Source organism: Gavialis gangeticus, unplaced genomic scaffold (genome assembly GCF_001723915.1).
Source record: "Gavialis gangeticus isolate Ggan-Ray unplaced genomic scaffold, GavGan_comp1, whole genome shotgun sequence".
Classification (NCBI taxonomy): Eukaryota; Metazoa; Chordata; order Crocodylia; family Gavialidae; genus Gavialis; species Gavialis gangeticus.
The window spans coordinates 45,046,874-45,056,928 of record NW_017729026.1 but is presented as its reverse complement, the minus strand read 5'-3'; positions in this window follow the sequence as shown (position 1 = coordinate 45,056,928).

Here is a 10,055-nt window from a genome sequence, read left to right as displayed (position 1 = left end):
CGGACTAGATGATCTACTCAGGTCCCTTCCGACCCTAGAAACTATGAAACTATGAAATTGCATATACCACATACTTGTAGTTTTCTACATTTCAACTAATGTTTGAGCTGCAAAGAATCTTGTAATACTTTAAGAGACCTCATTAGCCCGTGCTCCTGTATCCATTTTAAAAATCACTGTTTGGTGATATATAACAAGTAGATTAACTTTTCCATTTTATCCCTTGATGACTCAGTATATAACATATCTGGAAACAAATCTTGGGATTACCTATCCTCTTCTTTCAACATTAAAAATCTCTTTGCCCCCTGGGTTTTTCTTTCTTGATTTGCACATTTTTTTGTAAAACAGTCACATTTGCCATAACTACAGTATTCTTGCCATTTGCAGGGCAATTTCTTACATCACAGTCATTGTCACTTCAACTTTTGATTGCCTTTGACTAAACTTTTCTTTTCTTTTCTGTCTTAGGACTTTATTTGTAGCAAGAAACCTTCTCATCCCTGACTATATACTTTTTAACATTTATTGAAAGCTAATTTGGTGGAATATGTGTTTGCCTGCTTCACCTATTCCTTTCAATTGCTTTTCAGCAACTATCTCTGGTTAACTTATGTCCACAGCACATTCAAGACATATGCTTTGAATTTTTCAGGCAGCTTCTGCTGCAGAAACACACAGTCCTTAATAAGGGATACATACAATTCCCCAAATTCACAAGTGTGTACTGCTAGTTTTAATTCTGTCACATATTGGCCCATATCTTCAATTCTGCCTGGCTTCTGGTGAAAAATTAATGTCTCATATAATATTTTTCCTTGGAGCAAAGACTACCTTACGTTCATTATTCAAATATTCATTAATATTTCCAATTTTCTTTTTATCTGCTGCATTCCCAAATTGAAAAGTGTTAAATCTCTTTCTTGCTTTTTCACCTGCACAAGAAGAAATAATACTGTTTGCAGCCTTTTATCTTTTTTTTTTATATGCACCACTCATTGATGCAGTACAGTTCAAATGCTTCCACTATCTCCAATTTTATGCTGCATTTCTTTTAAAACCTAGAGTCTTCCTGGAGGGTTTAACTAATCCATTTTTCCAGTCTTGTGTTTAATATTTTTAGTTCTTACTCTGAGAACATATATCTTCAGTGCATGCTTCAGGTAGAATACTAGACATTTTTCATTGACATTAGACTCTCTTCTTAACTCAAATTAGATATTGTAGCAGGTGGGGTGGCCTAGGGGTGCCGTGTTCTCCTCTAGCGCCCCTCACCGTGTCCAGTTCGCTGAAAAAGCACCTTTCATTCTCACCCTCCATGTCTTTGGTGTATAATGTATATGATAGGGAAGCTGCCTCTTCATCTCCCTGGACATGGTTTACCTCCTGCTACATTAGCCCAGCTCTGCTAATTGGTGTTTCTGGGCACCCCAGCCTTATGGGCTAGGCATGGCTCCAACCGTCCCTTTACCATGCCCCAAGCCTCGCTTGTGTACCGGACGTTGTTTGGTCTTAGCCACAGTCCTTGTCTCTCACCATGCCCCACAGGCGCTTGGGCTCTCCGCGGCCCTTGTCTCTCAACCTTGTCTCTCACTATGCCCCACAGGTGCTCTAGCTTTCTGCAGCCTTGTCTCTCACCGCACCCCACAGGCACTCATCAATTGCTGCCCCCTTTGCCTGGGGCCTCTCACACTGCCCCCTGCTCTGGGGTTCAGGATTGGCACAGCTCAACGTTGCATCTTCCCTGGCGCTTGGGTCGGCACACCCCAATGCAGCACCTCCTCTGGTGTTTAGGTTGGCTCACCCCCTCAATGCTGCACCCTCACCGATGCTTAAGTTGGCACACCCCTTTTACAGCGGCTCCCCATGCATTTGGGGTCAGCTTACCCAAATACTGCACCCTTTCTGGTGCCTGGGTCCCCACGCTGCCATGGACCCCTTATGAGGCCTTCTCCAACCCCTAATAGCCTCACCCAAACCACCAGTTGTAAACCATCAACACAAAACTCAAGCCCCCCTAGGCTATAACATAAACCTTCGCCAATTGACTATAACATTATTCAAGCCACCCCCAAGGGTGCTCCATCATTCACCCATAACAACTGCTCATGCATTCTGGCCTCTTTTCTGTTCTTGCTCCGGCAGGGTTCCTACCCCTTTGGCTGTCAGCAAGGAACTGCCTGCCTGGCCTCAGCCTGGGAGTTATATAGGAGCCAGGCCCTGCATCTTCCAGTCAGCTGACTCCCAGTGCTTGCCCTAGCAACTTGCACCTATGCTTCTTCATTACTACTCCACAAGTAGCAGGCACCTCAGTGCCCTGCTACACACCTCCCCTCTTTATAGGACCAGAGCACCAAAGAGCTCTGCGACACCTCCCCCCTTGAGATTCAAACTCACTAGGCCAAATCTTCATTCTTGTAGGTCTTGGCTCTGGTTCTTTGACCATTCAGACACACAAGGGTGGAGGTTTTAAGGCTCCTCCTACCCACCTTTTACCCAAAGCGCACCATGTGGGATTTTATGGGATTTGCCCCACCACAGGCAGTTCCCCCACATTAGCCAACCTTAGTAAGCTATGCTCTCTGTTGGTCAAGCTCCAGCCTACCTTTCAGGGTTCTTTCTCCCCCTCTTCTCTAACCCATCCACATTCCCTTCCTCCACACCCGGGTCTCTTCCTCCGGGCAGATTGTAGGGTTTCTCATCTCTATCAGGCTTCCTGGAGGTCTTGGAGCCTTCCCCATATCTCCCACTGTCTCCTCAATGCCTTCTGGGCATATTCTTCTTTTCAAAACTCTATCTTCCCACAGACAGTGGGTCTTCCTACCAGTCCCTTATAGATCTTAACATATGCTGCTACTCCAATTTTCTCTTCAATGATGTTTCTCAGCCTCCACCATGTGACCTGCCTAGGGATGTTATTTATATAGACCTGTGGTCTTTTCTCAGGCTTTGATCCCCTTTTGGTTGATTGTTCCCTCCTCCTCATCTCATGTGCCTCAGCTCTGTCTTCTTTTCTGGGCCGAATTGATCCCCTTTTTGCTAAGCCTGTCTTTGACCCATATTGCCCTAGGCCCTGAACCATTTGTGTACAGTCCTGGTCACTTGAGCGGGAGGTCTCTCTCTTTGGGGTAGTCTGTACACCTTTCCCTGCCTGTACACCTTTCCTTATCCACCAGACCTACTTCCCTTGGCTGCTCCTGGCTCAGCCCCATATTCTTTCCCTGGGTTTGAGATCTAAATAATTCTCCCAGCTAGATATGGGCACGGCTGACAAACTGCACAGGCAGTTTTCCACTGCACGCTTCCTTGCTCCTCCAGACCTCTGCAACAGGTAAGCTTTTTCCTTCTTTTACCTTGGCCTGGGGTCAGCCTCTGACTGAGGCTTCCCCTTTTTTTGGTTCTGTATCCCTGGGACAGATATATAGAAGTAACTCACTTTGTGTATATGATTCTTTAGTCCTAGTGGGCATTTTTACATGTGCTCTGGGGGTGGTAGGAGTGTTTAAATTAGCATGGCTCTGAGACTCACTCTAATTAAAGCATGCACAGTGTCTTGTGTATCAGCATCCTGCACTTCAAAATGGCAGTGCTCCAGTTACAGTGCATTAAAGCAGCCTCCCCACATGTCTACAGATACCCAATGTGCCTGTGTTCTATTTTGTTGCCTTCACCTGTCCCCACTTACATTATACTCTTGCAACTTTGTTTCCCACTTCAAAACATCTGCTATTATTACAGGTTATTGTACACAAAAAGAATATTCTATACATTTATTAACTCACTTATACTTATATAGCCATCATCTTGCTACAGAGAGTCTGCCACTTTGGGTATGGACAGGTATTATATTTAGGTCCTTTTAACCAGAGTTAGCTCGATCTAAATGCCCAATCATGCAAGCATTCAGAGGGTTTAATTCAGTCAAAAAATGGCACTCTCAATCTAAGTTAGTGCACCTCAGGAGATCGAGAATGGATTAACCCCTTCCTAGATCAGGTTACCCTGATCTTGCAAATGCCTGCCCACATTTGCAGCACAGCCCTAGAGCTGGAAAGCCCCAGCTTCTATCCTCAGCTGTGCTATTCCTAAACCAATACCAGAAGACATATGAACTAAATTAAGCCAAGACAAACAAAATAGAAATATTTCTTTGACAAAGGGATGAAACCTTGAACATTGCTGGAAAACAGAAAATTGCTTATAGTCATATAAAAGGATACAGTACCTGCAAAAGTGACCCTTTATAAATTATGCCCCTTTATACATCTATGGCTATTTTTAGTCCCCAATCCACTGTAGACTGGGAAAACCCCGCTGAAGAGTCCCTCCTCAAGTTACGTACATTGGGCTCTCTGTGTGGCTTCTGGGAGAAGCAAACTGCTGCACATGGTGCTCCAAGTCTAGAAAAATAGTAGACAATTTTTCTGTTGCATAGCTAAATACATCATGATTATTCACAAAATAACACATACTGTTCTAGCAAATGTAATGTTTCCTTATATTGCAAATATACATTTTAAATTTCATCTGGAAATGACCTCAAATTCTCAAATGCCTCAGGGCTAAAGGACATACAAAAACTATAACACTTGGTTCCAAAATGATACCTTTTATTAGACCAACTGGAAAATGGCAAGAAAATTGTCCTTTTCTGCAAGCTTTCGGGATCAAAGTCCCTTTGTCAGCTCTGGGAAAAGTGTAGCCGGTACAAGATGGTAAACAGTCTCTGTAGGTAGTAAATAAACTTCATTTTTGCACAGAGGGAGCTGAAGCTGGAAGCCTGTCCCTCTGGGTCCACACTTCTTCAACTTGATTATTTCCTGGATTAGACTTCAGACTGCCAAAAAAGAACAGAATGTTTCATCTGAATTCTTTCTGTGCACTTACAGGTCACATAGGACACAGACAAGACTAGTTTCCAAGATGACAAGTTAGCTAAATTAATTATGGACAGTAAATTTGAGTCCTGAATGCCAGAAAATCTGTTGGAATGGGGATAGGAAGGACTAGAGGACATAGATTACGGATGCAGAGCAGGGTTGAGATGTGAACGATCAGAAACTGAAACCACAGCGTGTATGGAAAGAATTACTGCCACACTCTGGCCAGTGTTCATGGTTGGACAGCGTAGGACTTAGTTGGGTTTAACTAACATCTGTATTATAGAGAGCAAACAGAAGGTTAAGATCAGATAACAGGATACCAACAAGCTGAGAATAGTACAAGACAAATTCTGAAACACCTCCAAGAAAGTCTGAAGGATAAATAACCATTTATGGGGAAGGGACTATATGTTGCTGGACCAACCTACACATTGGGGATGTGTCCACACAGGCACGAACATTTGATTCCCTGGGGACAACTAGCAATGGGGCACCCTGTGCTGCTGCTAGTTGTCCCTGGGGAACACCTGTGCCCCATGCCCTCTGGCATGTGGCAGGTTATCCTGAGTGGGGTAGGGGAGGCTGGGGCCAGCACTGTACTAGCCCCAGCAGCCTTACCTGGGGTTCTTGGGGCTTCCTGGGGCAGCAGCAGAAGCAAACCTACCACTCAGAGCCTGGCTAGCAGCCACAGCGTGGCTCTGACCAGCCAGGCTCTGGCTTTGAGCAGTGCATGCGCTCCACACAGTGGTGTGAGTGATCCCAGGGGAGCTACCCCTGCAATATGGGTAGGCTTGGCAGAATTCAATTTTTATTTTTAATAATTTTGATGGCTAAAATTTATGTTTATTTTTAAACATTTATTTAGATCTTTATTGATTTAAATTAAAATAATAACATAAAGATCTTTTGCCCCTAGGATGGCAAAATAAAAACACAACAAAAAGGCCAAGAAAACAGCAGAACTTGTATCCCTTCTAACTGGAATCTTTCTCTCCATGTAGCCATCTCACTAATAGGCTGCTTCACCTCTTTCTCACAGTCTCTTCCAATTCTCTGCAACTGAATTATCTCACTTACAGCTGCAGCTTTTCTCCCTCATCCTTCCCCACCTCTGGGCTTTAGGTGGGGGCTTAAGTAGACTCCAGCCCACTTCCCAACACCTGTCATCAAGCATCTAATTACTTAATTAACAAGTCATTAATTCACCTGCTGTTTTCCTTTTTAAAAAGACTAGCCCTCTATACTCCAGCCTGCAACTCCCTTGTGTTCTTTCTCTCTCTCTTTGATTATTGATGATGGAAATATTTTTTCATCCATCTGTGACAGTGAGGTGAAATCAATTTTACTGACAAAACATCCTGCCAAGCCTAAGCACGAGGCATGCACTATGTGTGGTCCTTAGGCATGCTGAAGTTGGACAGCCCTGACTTAAAGTGTCTCCATTTCTCTTTCAGAATTCCTGATATTTTTCTGTTGCATTTCAACATTATTTTTGATGTGTCTCTCCCTCTCCTGCACTGCAAGCAGGATGGTAGGAGCTTTATATGCTTTCTTGTGTGGGCTGCCCTCATTTTTACCTTAAAAAAATCACAACAGTTTTTATTTTTACCCCCCTTTTTTTAAAGATGAGACTTTAGAATCATTGTTCCATCCTTTTAAGGTTTCTCGTGATGTTGGGGTGAGATTCACATATATTAAGTGCCTAAAATGGGTTCTAGGTAGAATATAGCCCTTTGTTTCCAAGGCCCCAAGATGCTTAAGTTTTCCCCAGAAATGGTACGCTGGTGTGTAACATTCAACTATTTTATACACTGTAGCAGGGAGCCAGCATCAAAAGGCTGCAGTAAGATAGGCAGCTGGGCAAAGGCCAGCTATAGAACAACATGAGGTCAGGGAAACCCACAAGAGGTTAAAGAGCAGCTGGAGAGAAGGTAGTAGCTGTGGCTCAGGGCTGAAGTTGCAGTACTTGAGAGCTCAGTCATGTGACCAGAAAGGGTGGAGACCCAGCCCATTAAAAGCTTGGCTCCTGACCCAGAGATCTCAGCACCCTGGCTCACCTTGCAACTGGAATTCCTGTGATCCTCAGATATAACAGAAAGGAACCCAAACAACCAGGTAGTTGAGGAACTGCAAACAAGCCAGCAGCCAAAGGGTAGAAGGTGGCTGGGACTTGGGAAGACACAGAAAATGTTTATATGTATCTCAGAGAACAGGATGTAGGTAAAAGGGGTAGACAGGAGGCCACAGGGCCTAGGACTCCATGGGCTGCATAGGCCTGAAGCCCAAACTGTGTACAGGCTGGGAATAGCAGTCCTGAAGAGTCAGGGAATCAGGGGGATGAGCGCAGTTAAAGAGCCAATGACTGTCACAAAGCAAAAGCAGTTTTCCTCGGGCCATGGGCACAGGTATCTGGGTTAGATAGGGTGCAGCCTTGCATAGGCCAAGGGCACCAGGAGACTGAGTTAAAACCAAGACTAGGTTGAGCTGAGCCAAATTAGTCAGAGCAAGTTGAGCCCAAGAGAAGAACTGAACATAGAGAGGACCCAGAGCTCACCAGCCTCTGAGGGTGGTCTCCCCTCATTATCTTTAACATCAAGACATGGCAAGATAGGAAGCAGGGTGAGACCCTGAGAGGTTGAAGCAGGTGATCTTGGCAGGATTAAGGCAGCCACAAAGGTGTCACAGCCCACCCCTAGGGCACATCCTGTCACAGCATGCAAAGGCACCCCACACATTTCTCAACCAAGCAATCAAGTACTAAGGCTCATTGGAATTCACAAAATAAATATTCCTGCACCTAATCTAATTGTGGCTCCAATCTAACTGTGATCTGTGTACTACCCCTACTGCAAAAATTGTTGAGTTCAGTAGTCAGAAAGACTTTCATTCCAAAACAGCTAGAGGAAGATGACACCTGTACCCACAGTATAATAGTTCAGGGTGTGTACACATGTTTGCTGCACCCAGTCTACAATCATGTGGCTTACTTTAAGCCACATGACTGTAGACCAGCAGTGGAATGTCCAAGTGTTTGCTGGTGCCAAGAGCCATCTGAGGAACCTAGTGTAAGTAATCTGGGGTGGAGGGAGGAGGGGTTGGATTGAGAAATGACTAGCAGGTCCACAGGGGAGCTTAGCAGGATCAGGAGAGGTTGCTGACTCTGTGGGTGAGGTTTGTGGGTCCACGGGGGAATTATCTGTTTAGTGGTGGGAGGACCAGGGTTGGGGAAGTAGGAAGAGCACAGCCCTGGGGCTGGGATGAGTAGTTGATTTTTCCTAGCCCTGGGGATACACTCTGAATATGTGCAGATGTTCTCTGGAATGGGTTAACCCATTCCCAAACTAAGTTAGTTCATCATTCACCCATGAAATAGGTTTTAGTTCATCCAGAAGTGCATGAGTCAAGAGGCCAACATAAAATCTTGGCTCTGCAGCTAAATGATAAGAGCACATTCCTGGGAACAATAATAACAAAATAGGGTGGTCAGCAGGGCACCTATCCTGGATACTAAATTAAGAAAAGAGGGAGGGAGGGCACAAAAAAAAGGCAGCCACTGCTGCTGTCGGGTTGGCTGCTGCCACTGTCACCTACACCAATGCTGCCTAGGGCACAAAGCTTCTGAATTACATCTTTGCCTGGAAAGAATGATTCCTGGCCCCAACACTGTTTATGCATTTTATCTAGTGACTCTTGAATGCAAAATGCATATGCAGTATCAGCAGCAGAGACCTGAACCCCAGCCTCTTAGGGGAACACACTCCTCACTTGCCTGCAGAGTCAGTTTTTTTTTTGCTGGCTCTCTCCCTGGCCTTCTGACATTTGCATTTTTGTTCTGCCTGATGGCCAGGTTTGAGAGGAAGTTCTGAGTGCTCTCAGCCCAGGCTTTCTTCAGCCTGGTGGTTAGAAAAATCTCCTGGAAAGCAGACAATGTAAGTTTAAATCCACTTTTCCTGAGGAGGGCCTCAAATCTAGGTCTTCCACTTCCTAGGAAAGTTCTAATAGCTGTGCTATTATGTAAAAGAAAAGAGATGGTGGCACCACCACTGAATCAGTTACCTGTACTTGGTGTCCAGCAGGGTTTATAACTGGTCCTTCTCTGATATAGGTACAAGCAGACACCTATATCTAGGAGAAAGGCAGGATTTCAGAGACCCTTATTTTGGCATTTCCTATTGGTTGATTTAGGCATCCTTGGACTTAGCGTGATTATTGTGACTCCTAATCATAGGCACTTAAATATTCTAAGTGTACTACTTAAATACGGATTAGGTAGCAGGTGCCTAACCCAGGTTTCTGAATGCTATGCCCGGGGCAGGTACCTAAAAGTGCCTGAATGTTCAGTTTCATCCTAAGTCCCTTTGTGAATCTCACCCTTACCTCCTAACTACAGTCACATCCTACAATCTGTGTTTAAATAAAGTTTTATGCATAAGCAAGCCTCTGGTTTGGTTATCCTACCTAAGTAAAGTCACTTGTAGCATTTTGGGTCCTGGTGTAACTTGACTTTTTATTATTGCCAATTCATTACCATAAAGAAGAATATATTGTGGTAGTGCTTAAGAATCAAACAAAAAGAGGATTTCATTGTGCCATGAACAGTAGCAACACAGGGTAGCCGCCTGTCTCAGCACTGCCTATCAAAACACAGAGTAGCTGCCAAACTTTCAGTTTGAACAGAGGAGACCCAGATTTGGAAAAGAGGTATAATGCACAGAATGGACAATGTGATAACAGCAGTGATGTAAAACCATCCCAAGACTCGTTGAGAAAGGCATAGCTTGCACAATTGTAAATGCTAATTTGGAGGCTCTGAAGATATCTGAAGATATTCGGTCCTGGTCAGAAGTCTTAAGATAAACAACTAGGTATAAATGTGTGTCTTGGAACACACGTGTAGAATGACTAGAATATCATTTGTATTTATGTTAGTTAATTCATGTTAGTTGGCAATCCATTATTGTAAGTTACAACATGCCCAAAACTTCAGCCTGTATGCAGCTCAATGATCAATTTACTAATTATCAGAGATGCATGTTATTAGGTTGCTTTGGTAAAGTGAAAGTGGATGTAGGATGTACTCGCTCCAAAAATACATAGTTCCTGAGAAAGGGGAATCCATTATATTGCTATCAATAAACTTCTAAAATTTCATTAAATTACTATACATTATGT